The 20940-nt window shown below is 44.7% G+C and overlaps 14 non-coding genes across 14 annotated transcripts; all 14 read right to left on the reverse strand.

The window, feature by feature from the left end:
- Window positions 1-576: 576 nt before the first annotated feature.
- On the reverse strand, window positions 577-767 carry LOC142259957 (U2 spliceosomal RNA). Its single transcript, XR_012728299.1, has one exon. It is a non-coding gene; the product is annotated as a U2 spliceosomal RNA (small nuclear RNA).
- Window positions 768-1884: 1117 nt separating this feature from the next.
- Window positions 1885-2075, reverse strand: LOC142259958 (U2 spliceosomal RNA). Its single transcript, XR_012728300.1, has one exon. It is a non-coding gene; the product is annotated as a U2 spliceosomal RNA (small nuclear RNA).
- Window positions 2076-3192: 1117 nt separating this feature from the next.
- On the reverse strand, window positions 3193-3383 carry LOC142259959 (U2 spliceosomal RNA). Its single transcript, XR_012728301.1, has one exon. It is a non-coding gene; the product is annotated as a U2 spliceosomal RNA (small nuclear RNA).
- A 1117-nt stretch (window positions 3384-4500) lies between these two features.
- LOC142259960 (U2 spliceosomal RNA) lies at window positions 4501-4691 on the reverse strand. The gene has a single exon (XR_012728302.1). It is a non-coding gene; the product is annotated as a U2 spliceosomal RNA (small nuclear RNA).
- A 1117-nt stretch (window positions 4692-5808) lies between these two features.
- On the reverse strand, window positions 5809-5999 carry LOC142259961 (U2 spliceosomal RNA). The gene has a single exon (XR_012728303.1). It is a non-coding gene; the product is annotated as a U2 spliceosomal RNA (small nuclear RNA).
- Window positions 6000-7116: 1117 nt separating this feature from the next.
- Window positions 7117-7307, reverse strand: LOC142259962 (U2 spliceosomal RNA). The gene has a single exon (XR_012728304.1). It is a non-coding gene; the product is annotated as a U2 spliceosomal RNA (small nuclear RNA).
- A 1117-nt stretch (window positions 7308-8424) lies between these two features.
- On the reverse strand, window positions 8425-8615 carry LOC142259964 (U2 spliceosomal RNA). The gene has a single exon (XR_012728305.1). It is a non-coding gene; the product is annotated as a U2 spliceosomal RNA (small nuclear RNA).
- A 1117-nt stretch (window positions 8616-9732) lies between these two features.
- LOC142259965 (U2 spliceosomal RNA) lies at window positions 9733-9923 on the reverse strand. The gene has a single exon (XR_012728306.1). It is a non-coding gene; the product is annotated as a U2 spliceosomal RNA (small nuclear RNA).
- Window positions 9924-11040: 1117 nt separating this feature from the next.
- Window positions 11041-11231, reverse strand: LOC142259967 (U2 spliceosomal RNA). Its single transcript, XR_012728308.1, has one exon. It is a non-coding gene; the product is annotated as a U2 spliceosomal RNA (small nuclear RNA).
- A 1117-nt stretch (window positions 11232-12348) lies between these two features.
- Window positions 12349-12539, reverse strand: LOC142259968 (U2 spliceosomal RNA). Its single transcript, XR_012728309.1, has one exon. It is a non-coding gene; the product is annotated as a U2 spliceosomal RNA (small nuclear RNA).
- A 1117-nt stretch (window positions 12540-13656) lies between these two features.
- On the reverse strand, window positions 13657-13847 carry LOC142259969 (U2 spliceosomal RNA). The gene has a single exon (XR_012728310.1). It is a non-coding gene; the product is annotated as a U2 spliceosomal RNA (small nuclear RNA).
- A 1117-nt stretch (window positions 13848-14964) lies between these two features.
- LOC142259970 (U2 spliceosomal RNA) lies at window positions 14965-15155 on the reverse strand. Its single transcript, XR_012728311.1, has one exon. It is a non-coding gene; the product is annotated as a U2 spliceosomal RNA (small nuclear RNA).
- Window positions 15156-16272: 1117 nt separating this feature from the next.
- Window positions 16273-16463, reverse strand: LOC142259971 (U2 spliceosomal RNA). The gene has a single exon (XR_012728312.1). It is a non-coding gene; the product is annotated as a U2 spliceosomal RNA (small nuclear RNA).
- Window positions 16464-17580: 1117 nt separating this feature from the next.
- LOC142260308 (U2 spliceosomal RNA) lies at window positions 17581-17767 on the reverse strand. The gene has a single exon (XR_012728614.1). It is a non-coding gene; the product is annotated as a U2 spliceosomal RNA (small nuclear RNA).
- Between the last annotated feature and the right edge of the window lie 3173 nt (window positions 17768-20940).

Genomic DNA, 20940 nt, shown 5'->3' on the forward strand with positions numbered 1-20940 from the left:
GCTATTGTGATGTCATCGGGGGGCATTGTGACAAGCCGCCAGTGTTCCGTCTCTTCATGTTGTGCACTGTTCAAACCGAAAATACATCAACAGGCAGGCTACAGAAAAGCTTACTAACAAAGGTTAGAGAGGGGCTTTCTCAGAGGGCTTTTTACAGTTTGTCTATTCCCAATTAGCCGGTTTAGTATACTTAATGAAAGTACTAATTCTTTCATAGGCCGCCCATTCTTAGTATTTGACGTTCAGGTAACAACAGGTAACTTTATTTGGAGTGGAAGCAGAGAGATAACACCAGATGCCAATTGTAGATCCTCTCACACCTGTGGTCACTGCAGCATCTGACTCCACTTTGTCCAAAAGGGATCTATTCCATTCAATTACACATGATCTAGATTAGACTGACAACAAGATACTGCACGGGACATAGCAGAGTTGGTGAAGTTGAGTGGTGATGAGTTTGCTATTTGGATGAATAAAGCAAGTAAAAAGTGTGTTAGATAAAAATTCATTTCAATTCGCTAATCGGGCTAATATGAATCAGGTGAAGCGAGTTCTGCTTTTGGAAACTGGGTTAAGAAGGGGTGCACCGTTCCTGGAGGTACTGCAATACCAGGTCAATGCGTGGAGTGGACAGAGCAAGCTCTTTTTCCATCTCCCTGTTCTAAAAATCCATTTAATATATGGTCCCCAGATAGGGGACGTATCAGATATTAAACTGATAAGAACAGATACTACACTTGATCTTAGCCAAAAGGCCGAGAAGCGATAACCAGAATTGGTTTGGGCCTCGAGTGGCACCCTGGCCTATGCCGGACACATCTTAGGGAGAGAGAGCGAGAGGGAGACAAACCCACGCCTACACAAGACATTTTGTCACCCAAGCCAACCCTTGAAAAGGCTGCTTTGCAGAGCAAAAACAAGAAGAATGGTGCGTTTTGCAGCCGCCGCCCACTGCAATGAATCTGAATAACTCCTCCTTTAGGGCGCAAGCAACTCCCCTCCCCCTTGCAGTCTTTCCAATTCACGATACAAAAAGACGGACAGGACAGGTTGCCTGACTTTCCGTCACTGCCACCCTTTGCCATCCTTACCCGTAGAAAGCCCTTTCATCATCCCCAAACCCTAATCTTTTCCCTTTCCTTCCCAGCCCCCAAACCCTGCCCTCTGTACCTTTCTCACCACCCGCTTCCCTTCTCCTGTCATCCCCCTACCACCCGGGAAAAAAAGAGATTGCCCCCTCCTTCCACTAGCCCACCCTCCCACCCAAAGAACAACTTCTTCTGCGCAGCTTGTTTTCTAGGCAGCAGCGCTATTGTGATGTCATCGGGGGGCATTGTGACAAGCCGCCAGTGTTCCGTCTCTTCATGTTGTGCACTGTTCAAACCGAAAATACATCAACAGGCAGGCTACAGAAAAGCTTACTAACAAAGGTTAGAGAGGGGCTTTCTCAGAGGGCTTTTTACAGTTTGTCTATTCCCAATTAGCCGGTTTAGTATACTTAATGAAAGTACTAATTCTTTCATAGGCCGCCCATTCTTAGTATTTGACGTTCAGGTAACAACAGGTAACTTTATTTGGAGTGGAAGCAGAGAGATAACACCAGATGCCAATTGTAGATCCTCTCACACCTGTGGTCACTGCAGCATCTGACTCCACTTTGTCCAAAAGGGATCTATTCCATTCAATTACACATGATCTAGATTAGACTGACAACAAGATACTGCACGGGACATAGCAGAGTTGGTGAAGTTGAGTGGTGATGAGTTTGCTATTTGGATGAATAAAGCAAGTAAAAAGTGTGTTAGATAAAAATTCATTTCAATTCGCTAATCGGGCTAATATGAATCAGGTGAATCGAGTTCTGCTTTTGGAAACTGGGTTAAGAAGGGGTGCACCGTTCCTGGAGGTACTGCAATACCAGGTCAATGCGTGGAGTGGACAGAGCAAGCTCTTTTTCCATCTCCCTGTTCTAAAAATCCATTTAATATATGGTCCCCAGATAGGGGACGTATCAGATATTAAACTGATAAGAACAGATACTACACTTGATCTTAGCCAAAAGGCCGAGAAGCGATAACCAGAATTGGTTTGGGCCTCGAGTGGCACCCTGGCCTATGCCGGACACATCTTAGGGAGAGAGAGCGAGAGGGAGACAAACCCACGCCTACACAAGACATTTTGTCACCCAAGCCAACCCTTGAAAAGGCTGCTTTGCAGAGCAAAAACAAGAAGAATGGTGCGTTTTGCAGCCGCCGCCCACTGCAATGAATCTGAATAACTCCTCCTTTAGGGCGCAAGCAACTCCCCTCCCCCTTGCAGTCTTTCCAATTCACGATACAAAAAGACGGACAGGACAGGTTGCCTGACTTTCCGTCACTGCCACCCTTTGCCATCCTTACCCGTAGAAAGCCCTTTCATCATCCCCAAACCCTAATCTTTTCCCTTTCCTTCCCAGCCCCCAAACCCTGCCCTCTGTACCTTTCTCACCACCCGCTTCCCTTCTCCTGTCATCCCCCTACCACCCGGGAAAAAAAGAGATTGCCCCCTCCTTCCACTAGCCCACCCTCCCACCCAAAGAACAACTTCTTCTGCGCAGCTTGTTTTCTAGGCAGCAGCGCTATTGTGATGTCATCGGGGGGCATTGTGACAAGCCGCCAGTGTTCCGTCTCTTCATGTTGTGCACTGTTCAAACCGAAAATACATCAACAGGCAGGCTACAGAAAAGCTTACTAACAAAGGTTAGAGAGGGGCTTTCTCAGAGGGCTTTTTACAGTTTGTCTATTCCCAATTAGCCGGTTTAGTATACTTAATGAAAGTACTAATTCTTTCATAGGCCGCCCATTCTTAGTATTTGACGTTCAGGTAACAACAGGTAACTTTATTTGGAGTGGAAGCAGAGAGATAACACCAGATGCCAATTGTAGATCCTCTCACACCTGTGGTCACTGCAGCATCTGACTCCACTTTGTCCAAAAGGGATCTATTCCATTCAATTACACATGATCTAGATTAGACTGACAACAAGATACTGCACGGGACATAGCAGAGTTGGTGAAGTTGAGTGGTGATGAGTTTGCTATTTGGATGAATAAAGCAAGTAAAAAGTGTGTTAGATAAAAATTCATTTCAATTCGCTAATCGGGCTAATATGAATCAGGTGAATCGAGTTCTGCTTTTGGAAACTGGGTTAAGAAGGGGTGCACCGTTCCTGGAGGTACTGCAATACCAGGTCAATGCGTGGAGTGGACAGAGCAAGCTCTTTTTCCATCTCCCTGTTCTAAAAATCCATTTAATATATGGTCCCCAGATAGGGGACGTATCAGATATTAAACTGATAAGAACAGATACTACACTTGATCTTAGCCAAAAGGCCGAGAAGCGATAACCAGAATTGGTTTGGGCCTCGAGTGGCACCCTGGCCTATGCCGGACACATCTTAGGGAGAGAGAGCGAGAGGGAGACAAACCCACGCCTACACAAGACATTTTGTCACCCAAGCCAACCCTTGAAAAGGCTGCTTTGCAGAGCAAAAACAAGAAGAATGGTGCGTTTTGCAGCCGCCGCCCACTGCAATGAATCTGAATAACTCCTCCTTTAGGGCGAAAGCAACTCCCCTCCCCCTTGCAGTCTTTCCAATTCACGATACAAAAAGACGGACAGGACAGGTTGCCTGACTTTCCGTCACTGCCACCCTTTGCCATCCTTACCCGTAGAAAGCCCTTTCATCATCCCCAAACCCTAATCTTTTCCCTTTCCTTCCCAGCCCCCAAACCCTGCCCTCTGTACCTTTCTCACCACCCGCTTCCCTTCTCCTGTCATCCCCCTACCACCCGGGAAAAAAAGAGATTGCCCCCTCCTTCCACTAGCCCACCCTCCCACCCAAAGAACAACTTCTTCTGCGCAGCTTGTTTTCTAGGCAGCAGCGCTATTGTGATGTCATCGGGGGGCATTGTGACAAGCCGCCAGTGTTCCGTCTCTTCATGTTGTGCACTGTTCAAACCGAAAATACATCAACAGGCAGGCTACAGAAAAGCTTACTAACAAAGGTTAGAGAGGGGCTTTCTCAGAGGGCTTTTTACAGTTTGTCTATTCCCAATTAGCCGGTTTAGTATACTTAATGAAAGTACTAATTCTTTCATAGGCCGCCCATTCTTAGTATTTGACGTTCAGGTAACAACAGGTAACTTTATTTGGAGTGGAAGCAGAGAGATAACACCAGATGCCAATTGTAGATCCTCTCACACCTGTGGTCACTGCAGCATCTGACTCCACTTTGTCCAAAAGGGATCTATTCCATTCAATTACACATGATCTAGATTAGACTGACAACAAGATACTGCACGGGACATAGCAGAGTTGGTGAAGTTGAGTGGTGATGAGTTTGCTATTTGGATGAATAAAGCAAGTAAAAAGTGTGTTAGATAAAAATTCATTTCAATTCGCTAATCGGGCTAATATGAATCAGGTGAATCGAGTTCTGCTTTTGGAAACTGGGTTAAGAAGGGGTGCACCGTTCCTGGAGGTACTGCAATACCAGGTCAATGCGTGGAGTGGACAGAGCAAGCTCTTTTTCCATCTCCCTGTTCTAAAAATCCATTTAATATATGGTCCCCAGATAGGGGACGTATCAGATATTAAACTGATAAGAACAGATACTACACTTGATCTTAGCCAAAAGGCCGAGAAGCGATAACCAGAATTGGTTTGGGCCTCGAGTGGCACCCTGGCCTATGCCGGACACATCTTAGGGAGAGAGAGCGAGAGGGAGACAAACCCACGCCTACACAAGACATTTTGTCACCCAAGCCAACCCTTGAAAAGGCTGCTTTGCAGAGCAAAAACAAGAAGAATGGTGCGTTTTGCAGCCGCCGCCCACTGCAATGAATCTGAATAACTCCTCCTTTAGGGCGCAAGCAACTCCCCTCCCCCTTGCAGTCTTTCCAATTCACGATACAAAAAGACGGACAGGACAGGTTGCCTGACTTTCCGTCACTGCCACCCTTTGCCATCCTTACCCGTAGAAAGCCCTTTCATCATCCCCAAACCCTAATCTTTTCCCTTTCCTTCCCAGCCCCCAAACCCTGCCCTCTGTACCTTTCTCACCACCCGCTTCCCTTCTCCTGTCATCCCCCTACCACCCGGGAAAAAAAGAGATTGCCCCCTCCTTCCACTAGCCCACCCTCCCACCCAAAGAACAACTTCTTCTGCGCAGCTTGTTTTCTAGGCAGCAGCGCTATTGTGATGTCATCGGGGGGCATTGTGACAAGCCGCCAGTGTTCCGTCTCTTCATGTTGTGCACTGTTCAAACCGAAAATACATCAACAGGCAGGCTACAGAAAAGCTTACTAACAAAGGTTAGAGAGGGGCTTTCTCAGAGGGCTTTTTACAGTTTGTCTATTCCCAATTAGCCGGTTTAGTATACTTAATGAAAGTACTAATTCTTTCATAGGCCGCCCATTCTTAGTATTTGACGTTCAGGTAACAACAGGTAACTTTATTTGGAGTGGAAGCAGAGAGATAACACCAGATGCCAATTGTAGATCCTCTCACACCTGTGGTCACTGCAGCATCTGACTCCACTTTGTCCAAAAGGGATCTATTCCATTCAATTACACATGATCTAGATTAGACTGACAACAAGATACTGCACGGGACATAGCAGAGTTGGTGAAGTTGAGTGGTGATGAGTTTGCTATTTGGATGAATAAAGCAAGTAAAAAGTGTGTTAGATAAAAATTCATTTCAATTCGCTAATCGGGCTAATATGAATCAGGTGAATCGAGTTCTGCTTTTGGAAACTGGGTTAAGAAGGGGTGCACCGTTCCTGGAGGTACTGCAATACCAGGTCAATGCGTGGAGTGGACAGAGCAAGCTCTTTTTCCATCTCCCTGTTCTAAAAATCCATTTAATATATGGTCCCCAGATAGGGGACGTATCAGATATTAAACTGATAAGAACAGATACTACACTTGATCTTAGCCAAAAGGCCGAGAAGCGATAACCAGAATTGGTTTGGGCCTCGAGTGGCACCCTGGCCTATGCCGGACACATCTTAGGGAGAGAGAGCGAGAGGGAGACAAACCCACGCCTACACAAGACATTTTGTCACCCAAGCCAACCCTTGAAAAGGCTGCTTTGCAGAGCAAAAACAAGAAGAATGGTGCGTTTTGCAGCCGCCGCCCACTGCAATGAATCTGAATAACTCCTCCTTTAGGGCGCAAGCAACTCCCCTCCCCCTTGCAGTCTTTCCAATTCACGATACAAAAAGACGGACAGGACAGGTTGCCTGACTTTCCGTCACTGCCACCCTTTGCCATCCTTACCCGTAGAAAGCCCTTTCATCATCCCCAAACCCTAATCTTTTCCCTTTCCTTCCCAGCCCCCAAACCCTGCCCTCTGTACCTTTCTCACCACCCGCTTCCCTTCTCCTGTCATCCCCCTACCACCCGGGAAAAAAAGAGATTGCCCCCTCCTTCCACTAGCCCACCCTCCCACCCAAAGAACAACTTCTTCTGCGCAGCTTGTTTTCTAGGCAGCAGCGCTATTGTGATGTCATCGGGGGGCATTGTGACAAGCCGCCAGTGTTCCGTCTCTTCATGTTGTGCACTGTTCAAACCGAAAATACATCAACAGGCAGGCTACAGAAAAGCTTACTAACAAAGGTTAGAGAGGGGCTTTCTCAGAGGGCTTTTTACAGTTTGTCTATTCCCAATTAGCCGGTTTAGTATACTTAATGAAAGTACTAATTCTTTCATAGGCCGCCCATTCTTAGTATTTGACGTTCAGGTAACAACAGGTAACTTTATTTGGAGTGGAAGCAGAGAGATAACACCAGATGCCAATTGTAGATCCTCTCACACCTGTGGTCACTGCAGCATCTGACTCCACTTTGTCCAAAAGGGATCTATTCCATTCAATTACACATGATCTAGATTAGACTGACAACAAGATACTGCACGGGACATAGCAGTGTTGGTGAAGTTGAGTGGTGATGAGTTTGCTATTTGGATGAATAAAGCAAGTAAAAAGTGTGTTAGATAAAAATTCATTTCAATTCGCTAATCGGGCTAATATGAATCAGGTGAATCGAGTTCTGCTTTTGGAAACTGGGTTAAGAAGGGGTGCACCGTTCCTGGAGGTACTGCAATACCAGGTCAATGCGTGGAGTGGACAGAGCAAGCTCTTTTTCCATCTCCCTGTTCTAAAAATCCATTTAATATATGGTCCCCAGATAGGGGACGTATCAGATATTAAACTGATAAGAACAGATACTACACTTGATCTTAGCCAAAAGGCCGAGAAGCGATAACCAGAATTGGTTTGGGCCTCGAGTGGCACCCTGGCCTATGCCGGACACATCTTAGGGAGAGAGAGCGAGAGGGAGACAAACCCACGCCTACACAAGACATTTTGTCACCCAAGCCAACCCTTGAAAAGGCTGCTTTGCAGAGCAAAAACAAGAAGAATGGTGCGTTTTGCAGCCGCCGCCCACTGCAATGAATCTGAATAACTCCTCCTTTAGGGCGCAAGCAACTCCCCTCCCCCTTGCAGTCTTTCCAATTCACGATACAAAAAGACGGACAGGACAGGTTGCCTGACTTTCCGTCACTGCCACCCTTTGCCATCCTTACCCGTAGAAAGCCCTTTCATCATCCCCAAACCCTAATCTTTTCCCTTTCCTTCCCAGCCCCCAAACCCTGCCCTCTGTACCTTTCTCACCACCCGCTTCCCTTCTCCTGTCATCCCCCTACCACCTGGGAAAAAAAGAGATTGCCCCCTCCTTCCACTAGCCCACCCTCCCACCCAAAGAACAACTTCTTCTGCGCAGCTTGTTTTCTAGGCAGCAGCGCTATTGTGATGTCATCGGGGGGCATTGTGACAAGCCGCCAGTGTTCCGTCTCTTCATGTTGTGCACTGTTCAAACCGAAAATACATCAACAGGCAGGCTACAGAAAAGCTTACTAACAAAGGTTAGAGAGGGGCTTTCTCAGAGGGCTTTTTACAGTTTGTCTATTCCCAATTAGCCGGTTTAGTATACTTAATGAAAGTACTAATTCTTTCATAGGCCGCCCATTCTTAGTATTTGACGTTCAGGTAACAACAGGTAACTTTATTTGGAGTGGAAGCAGAGAGATAACACCAGATGCCAATTGTAGATCCTCTCACACCTGTGGTCACTGCAGCATCTGACTCCACTTTGTCCAAAAGGGATCTATTCCATTCAATTACACATGATCTAGATTAGACTGACAACAAGATACTGCACGGGACATAGCAGAGTTGGTGAAGTTGAGTGGTGATGAGTTTGCTATTTGGATGAATAAAGCAAGTAAAAAGTGTGTTAGATAAAAATTCATTTCAATTCGCTAATCGGGCTAATATGAATCAGGTGAATCGAGTTCTGCTTTTGGAAACTGGGTTAAGAAGGGGTGCACCGTTCCTGGAGGTACTGCAATACCAGGTCAATGCGTGGAGTGGACAGAGCAAGCTCTTTTTCCATCTCCCTGTTCTAAAAATCCATTTAATATATGGTCCCCAGATAGGGGACGTATCAGATATTAAACTGATAAGAACAGATACTACACTTGATCTTAGCCAAAAGGCCGAGAAGCGATAACCAGAATTGGTTTGGGCCTCGAGTGGCACCCTGGCCTATGCCGGACACATCTTAGGGAGAGAGAGCGAGAGGGAGACAAACCCACGCCTACACAAGACATTTTGTCACCCAAGCCAACCCTTGAAAAGGCTGCTTTGCAGAGCAAAAACAAGAAGAATGGTGCGTTTTGCAGCCGCCGCCCACTGCAATGAATCTGAATAACTCCTCCTTTAGGGCGCAAGCAACTCCCCTCCCCCTTGCAGTCTTTCCAATTCACGATACAAAAAGACGGACAGGACAGGTTGCCTGACTTTCCGTCACTGCCACCCTTTGCCATCCTTACCCGTAGAAAGCCCTTTCATCATCCCCAAACCCTAATCTTTTCCCTTTCCTTCCCAGCCCCCAAACCCTGCCCTCTGTACCTTTCTCACCACCCGCTTCCCTTCTCCTGTCATCCCCCTACCACCCGGGAAAAAAAGAGATTGCCCCCTCCTTCCACTAGCCCACCCTCCCACCCAAAGAACAACTTCTTCTGCGCAGCTTGTTTTCTAGGCAGCAGCGCTATTGTGATGTCATCGGGGGGCATTGTGACAAGCCGCCAGTGTTCCGTCTCTTCATGTTGTGCACTGTTCAAACCGAAAATACATCAACAGGCAGGCTACAGAAAAGCTTACTAACAAAGGTTAGAGAGGGGCTTTCTCAGAGGGCTTTTTACAGTTTGTCTATTCCCAATTAGCCGGTTTAGTATACTTAATGAAAGTACTAATTCTTTCATAGGCCGCCCATTCTTAGTATTTGACGTTCAGGTAACAACAGGTAACTTTATTTGGAGTGGAAGCAGAGAGATAACACCAGATGCCAATTGTAGATCCTCTCACACCTGTGGTCACTGCAGCATCTGACTCCACTTTGTCCAAAAGGGATCTATTCCATTCAATTACACATGATCTAGATTAGACTGACAACAAGATACTGCACGGGACATAGCAGAGTTGGTGAAGTTGAGTGGTGATGAGTTTGCTATTTGGATGAATAAAGCAAGTAAAAAGTGTGTTAGATAAAAATTCATTTCAATTCGCTAATCGGGCTAATATGAATCAGGTGAATCGAGTTCTGCTTTTGGAAACTGGGTTAAGAAGGGGTGCACCGTTCCTGGAGGTACTGCAATACCAGGTCAATGCGTGGAGTGGACAGAGCAAGCTCTTTTTCCATCTCCCTGTTCTAAAAATCCATTTAATATATGGTCCCCAGATAGGGGACGTATCAGATATTAAACTGATAAGAACAGATACTACACTTGATCTTAGCCAAAAGGCCGAGAAGCGATAACCAGAATTGGTTTGGGCCTCGAGTGGCACCCTGGCCTATGCCGGACACATCTTAGGGAGAGAGAGCGAGAGGGAGACAAACCCACGCCTACACAAGACATTTTGTCACCCAAGCCAACCCTTGAAAAGGCTGCTTTGCAGAGCAAAAACAAGAAGAATGGTGCGTTTTGCAGCCGCCGCCCACTGCAATGAATCTGAATAACTCCTCCTTTAGGGCGCAAGCAACTCCCCTCCCCCTTGCAGTCTTTCCAATTCACGATACAAAAAGACGGACAGGACAGGTTGCCTGACTTTCCGTCACTGCCACCCTTTGCCATCCTTACCCGTAGAAAGCCCTTTCATCATCCCCAAACCCTAATCTTTTCCCTTTCCTTCCCAGCCCCCAAACCCTGCCCTCTGTACCTTTCTCACCACCCGCTTCCCTTCTCCTGTCATCCCCCTACCACCCGGGAAAAAAAGAGATTGCCCCCTCCTTCCACTAGCCCACCCTCCCACCCAAAGAACAACTTCTTCTGCGCAGCTTGTTTTCTAGGCAGCAGCGCTATTGTGATGTCATCGGGGGGCATTGTGACAAGCCGCCAGTGTTCCGTCTCTTCATGTTGTGCACTGTTCAAACCGAAAATACATCAACAGGCAGGCTACAGAAAAGCTTACTAACAAAGGTTAGAGAGGGGCTTTCTCAGAGGGCTTTTTACAGTTTGTCTATTCCCAATTAGCCGGTTTAGTATACTTAATGAAAGTACTAATTCTTTCATAGGCCGCCCATTCTTAGTATTTGACGTTCAGGTAACAACAGGTAACTTTATTTGGAGTGGAAGCAGAGAGATAACACCAGATGCCAATTGTAGATCCTCTCACACCTGTGGTCACTGCAGCATCTGACTCCACTTTGTCCAAAAGGGATCTATTCCATTCAATTACACATGATCTAGATTAGACTGACAACAAGATACTGCACGGGACATAGCAGAGTTGGTGAAGTTGAGTGGTGATGAGTTTGCTATTTGGATGAATAAAGCAAGTAAAAAGTGTGTTAGATAAAAATTCATTTCAATTCGCTAATCGGGCTAATATGAATCAGGTGAATCGAGTTCTGCTTTTGGAAACTGGGTTAAGAAGGGGTGCACCGTTCCTGGAGGTACTGCAATACCAGGTCAATGCGTGGAGTGGACAGAGCAAGCTCTTTTTCCATCTCCCTGTTCTAAAAATCCATTTAATATATGGTCCCCAGATAGGGGACGTATCAGATATTAAACTGATAAGAACAGATACTACACTTGATCTTAGCCAAAAGGCCGAGAAGCGATAACCAGAATTGGTTTGGGCCTCGAGTGGCACCCTGGCCTATGCCGGACACATCTTAGGGAGAGAGAGCGAGAGGGAGACAAACCCACGCCTACACAAGACATTTTGTCACCCAAGCCAACCCTTGAAAAGGCTGCTTTGCAGAGCAAAAACAAGAAGAATGGTGCGTTTTGCAGCCGCCGCCCACTGCAATGAATCTGAATAACTCCTCCTTTAGGGCGCAAGCAACTCCCCTCCCCCTTGCAGTCTTTCCAATTCACGATACAAAAAGACGGACAGGACAGGTTGCCTGACTTTCCGTCACTGCCACCCTTTGCCATCCTTACCCGTAGAAAGCCCTTTCATCATCCCCAAACCCTAATCTTTTCCCTTTCCTTCCCAGCCCCCAAACCCTGCCCTCTGTACCTTTCTCACCACCCGCTTCCCTTCTCCTGTCATCCCCCTACCACCCGGGAAAAAAAGAGATTGCCCCCTCCTTCCACTAGCCCACCCTCCCACCCAAAGAACAACTTCTTCTGCGCAGCTTGTTTTCTAGGCAGCAGCGCTATTGTGATGTCATCGGGGGGCATTGTGACAAGCCGCCAGTGTTCCGTCTCTTCATGTTGTGCACTGTTCAAACCGAAAATACATCAACAGGCAGGCTACAGAAAAGCTTACTAACAAAGGTTAGAGAGGGGCTTTCTCAGAGGGCTTTTTACAGTTTGTCTATTCCCAATTAGCCGGTTTAGTATACTTAATGAAAGTACTAATTCTTTCATAGGCCGCCCATTCTTAGTATTTGACGTTCAGGTAACAACAGGTAACTTTATTTGGAGTGGAAGCAGAGAGATAACACCAGATGCCAATTGTAGATCCTCTCACACCTGTGGTCACTGCAGCATCTGACTCCACTTTGTCCAAAAGGGATCTATTCCATTCAATTACACATGATCTAGATTAGACTGACAACAAGATACTGCACGGGACATAGCAGAGTTGGTGAAGTTGAGTGGTGATGAGTTTGCTATTTGGATGAATAAAGCAAGTAAAAAGTGTGTTAGATAAAAATTCATTTCAATTCGCTAATCGGGCTAATATGAATCAGGTGAATCGAGTTCTGCTTTTGGAAACTGGGTTAAGAAGGGGTGCACCGTTCCTGGAGGTACTGCAATACCAGGTCAATGCGTGGAGTGGACAGAGCAAGCTCTTTTTCCATCTCCCTGTTCTAAAAATCCATTTAATATATGGTCCCCAGATAGGGGACGTATCAGATATTAAACTGATAAGAACAGATACTACACTTGATCTTAGCCAAAAGGCCGAGAAGCGATAACCAGAATTGGTTTGGGCCTCGAGTGGCACCCTGGCCTATGCCGGACACATCTTAGGGAGAGAGAGCGAGAGGGAGACAAACCCACGCCTACACAAGACATTTTGTCACCCAAGCCAACCCTTGAAAAGGCTGCTTTGCAGAGCAAAAACAAGAAGAATGGTGCGTTTTGCAGCCGCCGCCCACTGCAATGAATCTGAATAACTCCTCCTTTAGGGCGCAAGCAACTCCCCTCCCCCTTGCAGTCTTTCCAATTCACGATACAAAAAGACGGACAGGACAGGTTGCCTGACTTTCCGTCACTGCCACCCTTTGCCATCCTTACCCGTAGAAAGCCCTTTCATCATCCCCAAACCCTAATCTTTTCCCTTTCCTTCCCAGCCCCCAAACCCTGCCCTCTGTACCTTTCTCACCACCCGCTTCCCTTCTCCTGTCATCCCCCTACCACCCGGGAAAAAAAGAGATTGCCCCCTCCTTCCACTAGCCCACCCTCCCACCCAAAGAACAACTTCTTCTGCGCAGCTTGTTTTCTAGGCAGCAGCGCTATTGTGATGTCATCGGGGGGCATTGTGACAAGCCGCCAGTGTTCCGTCTCTTCATGTTGTGCACTGTTCAAACCGAAAATACATCAACAGGCAGGCTACAGAAAAGCTTACTAACAAAGGTTAGAGAGGGGCTTTCTCAGAGGGCTTTTTACAGTTTGTCTATTCCCAATTAGCCGGTTTAGTATACTTAATGAAAGTACTAATTCTTTCATAGGCCGCCCATTCTTAGTATTTGACGTTCAGGTAACAACAGGTAACTTTATTTGGAGTGGAAGCAGAGAGATAACACCAGATGCCAATTGTAGATCCTCTCACACCTGTGGTCACTGCAGCATCTGACTCCACTTTGTCCAAAAGGGATCTATTCCATTCAATTACACATGATCTAGATTAGACTGACAACAAGATACTGCACGGGACATAGCAGAGTTGGTGAAGTTGAGTGGTGATGAGTTTGCTATTTGGATGAATAAAGCAAGTAAAAAGTGTGTTAGATAAAAATTCATTTCAATTCGCTAATCGGGCTAATATGAATCAGGTGAATCGAGTTCTGCTTTTGGAAACTGGGTTAAGAAGGGGTGCACCGTTCCTGGAGGTACTGCAATACCAGGTCAATGCGTGGAGTGGACAGAGCAAGCTCTTTTTCCATCTCCCTGTTCTAAAAATCCATTTAATATATGGTCCCCAGATAGGGGACGTATCAGATATTAAACTGATAAGAACAGATACTACACTTGATCTTAGCCAAAAGGCCGAGAAGCGATAACCAGAATTGGTTTGGGCCTCGAGTGGCACCCTGGCCTATGCCGGACACATCTTAGGGAGAGAGAGCGAGAGGGAGACAAACCCACGCCTACACAAGACATTTTGTCACCCAAGCCAACCCTTGAAAAGGCTGCTTTGCAGAGCAAAAACAAGAAGAATGGTGCGTTTTGCAGCCGCCGCCCACTGCAATGAATCTGAATAACTCCTCCTTTAGGGCGCAAGCAACTCCCCTCCCCCTTGCAGTCTTTCCAATTCACGATACAAAAAGACGGACAGGACAGGTTGCCTGACTTTCCGTCACTGCCACCCTTTGCCATCCTTACCCGTAGAAAGCCCTTTCATCATCCCCAAACCCTAATCTTTTCCCTTTCCTTCCCAGCCCCCAAACCCTGCCCTCTGTACCTTTCTCACCACCCGCTTCCCTTCTCCTGTCATCCCCCTACCACCCGGGAAAAAAAGAGATTGCCCCCTCCTTCCACTAGCCCACCCTCCCACCCAAAGAACAACTTCTTCTGCGCAGCTTGTTTTCTAGGCAGCAGCGCTATTGTGATGTCATCGGGGGGCATTGTGACAAGCCGCCAGTGTTCCGTCTCTTCATGTTGTGCACTGTTCAAACCGAAAATACATCAACAGGCAGGCTACAGAAAAGCTTACTAACAAAGGTTAGAGAGGGGCTTTCTCAGAGGGCTTTTTACAGTTTGTCTATTCCCAATTAGCCGGTTTAGTATACTTAATGAAAGTACTAATTCTTTCATAGGCCGCCCATTCTTAGTATTTGACGTTCAGGTAACAACAGGTAACTTTATTTGGAGTGGAAGCAGAGAGATAACACCAGATGCCAATTGTAGATCCTCTCACACCTGTGGTCACTGCAGCATCTGACTCCACTTTGTCCAAAAGGGATCTATTCCATTCAATTACACATGATCTAGATTAGACTGACAACAAGATACTGCACGGGACATAGCAGAGTTGGTGAAGTTGAGTGGTGATGAGTTTGCTATTTGGATGAATAAAGCAAGTAAAAAGTGTGTTAGATAAAAATTCATTTCAATTCGCTAATCGGGCTAATATGAATCAGGTGAATCGAGTTCTGCTTTTGGAAACTGGGTTAAGAAGGGGTGCACCGTTCCTGGAGGTACTGCAATACCAGGTCAATGCGTGGAGTGGACAGAGCAAGCTCTTTTTCCATCTCCCTGTTCTAAAAATCCATTTAATATATGGTCCCCAGATAGGGGACGTATCAGATATTAAACTGATAAGAACAGATACTACACTTGATCTTAGCCAAAAGGCCGAGAAGCGATAACCAGAATTGGTTTGGGCCTCGAGTGGCACCCTGGCCTATGCCGGACACATCTTAGGGAGAGAGAGCGAGAGGGAGACAAACCCACGCCTACACAAGACATTTTGTCACCCAAGCCAACCCTTGAAAAGGCTGCTTTGCAGAGCAAAAACAAGAAGAATGGTGCGTTTTGCAGCCGCCGCCCACTGCAATGAATCTGAATAACTCCTCCTTTAGGGCGCAAGCAACTCCCCTCCCCCTTGCAGTCTTTCCAATTCACGATACAAAAAGACGGACAGGACAGGTTGCCTGACTTTCCGTCACTGCCACCCTTTGCCATCCTTACCCGTAGAAAGCCCTTTCATCATCCCCAAACCCTAATCTTTTCCCTTTCCTTCCCAGCCCCCAAACCCTGCCCTCTGTACCTTTCTCACCACCCGCTTCCCTTCTCCTGTCATCCCCCTACCACCCGGGAAAAAAAGAGATTGCCCCCTCCTTCCACTAGCCCACCCTCCCACCCAAAGAACAACTTCTTCTGCGCAGCTTGTTTTCTAGGCAGCAGCGCTATTGTGATGTCATCGGGGGGCATTGTGACAAGCCGCCAGTGTTCCGTCTCTTCATGTTGTGCACTGTTCAAACCGAAAATACATCAACAGGCAGGCTACAGAAAAGCTTACTAACAAAGGTTAGAGAGGGGCTTTCTCAGAGGGCTTTTTACAGTTTGTCTATTCCCAATTAGCCGGTTTAGTATACTTAATGAAAGTACTAATTCTTTCATAGGCCGCCCATTCTTAGTATTTGACGTTCAGGTAACAACAGGTAACTTTATTTGGAGTGGAAGCAGAGAGATAACACCAGATGCCAATTGTAGATCCTCTCACACCTGTGGTCACTGCAGCATCTGACTCCACTTTGTCCAAAAGGGATCTATTCCATTCAATTACACATGATCTAGATTAGACTGACAACAAGATACTGCACGGGACATAGCAGAGTTGGTGAAGTTGAGTGGTGATGAGTTTGCTATTTGGATGAATAAAGCAAGTAAAAAGTGTGTTAGATAAAAATTCATTTCAATTCGCTAATCGGGCTAATATGAATCAGGTGAATCGAGTTCTGCTTTTGGAAACTGGGTTAAGAAGGGGTGCACCGTTCCTGGAGGTACTGCAATACCAGGTCAATGCGTGGAGTGGACAGAGCAAGCTCTTTTTCCATCTCCCTGTTCTAAAAATCCATTTAATATATGGTCCCCAGATAGGGGACGTATCAGATATTAAACTGATAAGAACAGATACTACACTTGATCTTAGCCAAAAGGCCGAGAAGCGATAACCAGAATTGGTTTGGGCCTCGAGTGGCACCCTGGCCTATGCCGGACACATCTTAGGGAGAGAGAGCGAGAGGGAGACAAACCCACGCCTACACAAGACATTTTGTCACCCAAGCCAACCCTTGAAAAGGCTGCTTTGCAGAGCAAAAACAAGAAGAATGGTGCGTTTTGCAGCCGCCGCCCACTGCAATGAATCTGAATAACTCCTCCTTTAGGGCGCAAGCAACTCCCCTCCCCCTTGCAGTCTTTCCAATTCACGATACAAAAAGACGGACAGGACAGGTTGCCTGACTTTCCGTCACTGCCACCCTTTGCCATCCTTACCCGTAGAAAGCCCTTTCATCATCCCCAAACCCTAATCTTTTCCCTTTCCTTCCCAGCCCCCAAACCCTGCCCTCTGTACCTTTCTCACCACCCGCTTCCCTTCTCCTGTCATCCCCCTACCACCCGGGAAAAAAAGAGATTGCCCCCTCCTTCCACTAGCCCACCCTCCCACCCAAAGAACAACTTCTTCTGCGCAGCTTGTTTTCTAGGCAGCAGCGCTATTGTGATGTCATCGGGGGGCATTGTGACAAGCCGCCAGTGTTCCGTCTCTTCATGTTGTGCACTGTTCAAACCGAAAATACATCAACAGGCAGGCTACAGAAAAGCTTACTAACAAAGGTTAGAGAGGGGCTTTCTCAGAGGGCTTTTTACAGTTTGTCTATTCCCAATTAGCCGGTTTAGTATACTTAATGAAAGTACTAATTCTTTCATAGGCCGCCCATTCTTAGTATTTGACGTTCAGGTAACAACAGGTAACTTTATTTGGAGTGGAAGCAGAGAGATAACACCAGATGCCAATTGTAGATCCTCTCACACCTGTGGTCACTGCAGCATCTGACTCCACTTTGTCCAAAAGGGATCTATTCCATTCAATTACACATGATCTAGATTAGACTGACAACAAGATACTGCACGGGACATAGCAGAGTTGGTGAAGTTGAGTGGTGATGAGTTTGCTATTTGGATGAATAAAGCAAGTAAAAAGTGTGTTAGATAAAAATTCATTTCAATTCGCTAATCGGGCTAATATGAATCAGGTGAATCGAGTTCTGCTTTTGGAAACTGGGTTAAGAAGGGGTGCACCGTTCCTGGAGGTACTGCAATACCAGGTCAATGCGTGGAGTGGACAGAGCAAGCTCTTTTTCCATCTCCCTGTTCTAAAAATCCATTTAATATATGGTCCCCAGATAGGGGACGTATCAGATATTAAACTGATAAGAACAGATTTTTTTTTTTAACTTGGAAGTACCTAAAACAAGGTACACCCGTTTATTATTGGATTTAAAAGTACATTACATTAAAAACATTCCATTTTACAACATTTTCTGTGATTACATCTGTATCTCAATTACAGAATATCAAAACATCATTTACATTTGTATTGCATATAGTAAGCAGTCTACATATTACAAGTCCTTTACAGTGCAGGGCTTCACTCCTATAAAGAACACTATCCACAATTCCTTTACACTCAACCTATAAATTATATACAAAAATTGTTCCTTTAAATTGCGGAGTTCCACTCCTTTACAAACCACTGTTTCGATAAAATGACATTCTTCTTCTTGTCCAGAATATAATACAGATACATATCACTAAAAACCAAATCTATAACATCCTGCACAGATATAACATCATGCTTAAAAAGAAGGATGTTCCTGGCCTTCCACAGAGCTTCCTTGACTGTGCTGATTGTCTTCCATGCGATGATCTTCTTATTGACGGTGGGACATTCCACATACCCAAATAAAACAGACTCAAAAGTCAGATCTCTGATGTCCGTCATTTTTTGCAATAAAGGAAAAATTCGTGTCCATATTTGTCGTGCAAAAGAACAAGTCCATAAAATATGTAGTACCGTCTCATCTCCGAAGCATCTTTCCCTTGGACATCTGGCAGTAGTCACAAGTCCTCTTCTGTGTTGGAGTGCTCTGCATGGAAGACAATCATGCACACAGCTCCAGGCCAGGTCCTTCTGGGAATTAAAAAGGTACGATGCATTAATATTTTGAAATATTTCAACACACTTAATTTCATTAAAATTCCCAATCTGTGTTATTGGCTGTTTATCCTTAAAACACTTTAAAATCTTCTTGCTGTCTTTTATATCCTCTACAATTTTCCCTTTCAAATCATAAGAATTAACAATAGTTTCCAAAATGACATAACTATCTGGCATATTAAAAGCGTACGGGGAACTTAAAACCGTTTGAAACCAACCAAGACGTCTCATAAAATAACCCGTATTAAAACGAATAAAATATGACCAGTAGTTAGATTTTGAAAGGGCATTAAAACACAAAACAAAAAACCTTATATAAACAAATGCTCTAAAATCTGGAAAATCTTTGCCACCTTTTTCTTTAGGTTTAATTACCACTTCTCTTTTTAATTTCTCCATCTTAGAATTCCAAAAAAAAGTAAAACACGCTTTGATGATCTGGTTAAAAATTCGTGTGGGAGGAGGGAAGACAAGGCTCAAATACAACAACAGAGGAAGAATGACCATTTTTATAATCAGAACCTTCCCCTCCATCGTCAGCTTTCGTAGCCTCCACATACACAGCTTTTGATTCACCTTTTGTGCAATGACCTCCCAACTTTCTTTCCCTTTATTTGTCTCATTAAAAATCACCCCTAAAATCTTCACAGACTCACATTCAGGTACTGGAATATCATTTAGTGTCATATTCCCCACATTTAGAATACCACTTTTGTTTAAATTAACCTTAAAACCAGACCCACAACAAAAATATTCTACCTGTTTCAACGCTTTCCTAATAGACAGAGCATCTTTACAAATTACCACCACATCATCCATGTAACCCGTTACCTTAGCTTCCAAACCACCTCCCCCCGGCAACGGGATACCACAGATCTGTTTATCTCTCCTTAAAGCACAAAGTAACGGTTCAAGGGCACACACAAATAATAAAGGGGACAATGGGCAACCTTGTTTAACCCCAGAGTTTAAAACCACCTCCTTCGTTTTAAAACCATTAACTAAAATTTTACTTGTACAATTGTGATAAAATGCTTTAAGAGACAATAAAAATCCTTCAGGTATTCCCATGCGTGATAAAACCTTAAATAGGAACTGATGTGACACTCTGTCAAAGGCTTTCTCGAAGTCTAAGGACAGGACCGCCAACTGACTCCCCCTTGACTTTGTGTCATCAATCACATCTTTGATTAAATTTAAGTTTTCCCACACACTCCTTCCCGGTATACCGCACACTTGATTTATATGAATTATATTCTCTATCACTTTTTTCAATCTAGTTGCACATATTTTTGCCAGTATTTTGTAATCACAATTTAAAAGAGTGATAGGTCTCCAATTTTTTAGACTAGATTTGTCTCCTATTTTATGTATGAGGGAAACCTCACCCCTCCTCCATGAGGTGGGGAGAATTTTTGTTCTAAAAACCTCACTAAAAACAGAAAACAAATCCTCTTGTAAAATGTCATAAAAGGTGGAATAAAACTCTATAGGTATGCCATCGGGTCCCGGTACTTTACCAGCCTTAAAACTCCCCACCGCGTCTGATACCTCTTCCTCACTCAGGTCCTGTATTAAAAATTCTTGTGAAACAGGGTCAAGACTGATGGAAATATCATCTAAAATACTTTCTGTAAAACAATTATCAATACTTTTTGTGTTAAAAAGCTCAGAATAATACTCATACACTTTGGCTAAAATCCCCTCTATATTTTGTTCACCTTCCATAGAGTTGATAAAAACCCGCTTTTCCACCATACATTTAAAAAAATACCTCGAACAAGTTTCATTATTTTCAATATGTTTAACCTTAGCATGAAAAATAAGCTCTTTCCCTTTTTGTTCTAGTGTGTGGTGGATTTCATTTTTTAGGTCACTAATATCTTTCTCCACATCCATATCATTATTTCTTAATTTATATAAGGTTTGTAACCTGGTAGTAAGTTGGGTATAAAATTCTCTCTTTTCCTTTACCTTCTGTGCTCCTGCCTTAATAAAAAAATCTTTTATATTTTTTTTCATTTTTTCCCACCACCTGCTGATGGGAATACGAGGGTCTCTTATTCTCTTAAAATATAAATAGAAATTAGTAAAATCAGTTAAAATTTGAGGGTCTTCTAAAAGGGAGATATTTAACTTCCAAGAACCTTTCCCTTTTTTAAAAAGATCATCATGTTTTACATGAAAGGATAATAATTTATGGTCAGAAAATGCATTAGTTAGAAGCTCACATTTAAAAGGCAGCACGGACTTTGAGCAGAAAATAAAATCAATCCTGGAGCTACAGTTAACATTACTCCATGTTACCCAGTCCTGCAATGGTAAATCTCTATTACATTCCTTAAAAACATCGTTTAATCTAAAATCCAGCACAATGTTTCTAAGCATAAAAGAAGTTTTATCATAATTTCTGCTTGTTGCGCTGGAAAT

The sequence above is a fragment of the Anomaloglossus baeobatrachus genome (genome assembly GCF_048569485.1).
Source record: "Anomaloglossus baeobatrachus isolate aAnoBae1 chromosome 9 unlocalized genomic scaffold, aAnoBae1.hap1 SUPER_9_unloc_5, whole genome shotgun sequence".
Lineage (NCBI taxonomy): Eukaryota > Metazoa > Chordata > Amphibia > Anura > Aromobatidae > Anomaloglossus > Anomaloglossus baeobatrachus.